The following is a 757-nucleotide window of genomic DNA, read 5'->3' on the forward strand; positions in this document are numbered from 1 at the left end:
AGGATTTCTGCAAGGGGAGTCTCTCATCTCCAATCTTTTTTACTTTGTTATAGTTTGCTTAGTTTAATTTATTTTGTTGTGTTTGCTTTATTATTATCAAAAACACAAAAATTAGTTTCTTTTTTTATAGTTGTCTTTATATAAAAAACACACACACAAAAATTAGTTTCTTACATAGTTGCTACTTTGTTTCTAGTTAATTATGTTGATTCCTAAGTACGATATGAAGGACCTATCTGTAGGTAGTGGTTCTATAATTGGGAAAGATAACATTGAAAAATTCTTCAATCATGTTAGTAAGCATAAACATATTGAAGATAAATCCCTGGTAGAACTTGCTCCTGATTATGAAACTGCTGCAGCTTGTTTAGTTCAAATGCTGGAGGCTGATAACCCACAAGTATAGGGGATCGCAACAGTCTTCGAGGGAAGTAAAACCCAAATTTATTGATTCGACACAAGGGGAGACAAAGAATACTTATAAGCCTTAACAACTGAGTTGTCAATTCAGCTGCACACGGAAAAGCACTAGTAACAGGGGTGATGTGAAAGCAGCGAGTAATATGAGAGCAATAGTAACAAGTAACACGGCAGAAGTAGCAAGAATACGCAGGCAATGGCACCGTAAAATAGTGGATACTACTTCTAATGGCATATAGGACCGAGTGAGTATTTAATGATGAAAGATGGACCGGGGTTCCCAGCTATCTACACTAGTGGTAACTCTCCAATAACAAGTGTTGGGTGAACAAATTAC

Source organism: Lolium rigidum, chromosome 3 (assembly GCF_022539505.1).
Source record: "Lolium rigidum isolate FL_2022 chromosome 3, APGP_CSIRO_Lrig_0.1, whole genome shotgun sequence".
NCBI lineage: Eukaryota > Viridiplantae > Streptophyta > Magnoliopsida > Poales > Poaceae > Lolium > Lolium rigidum.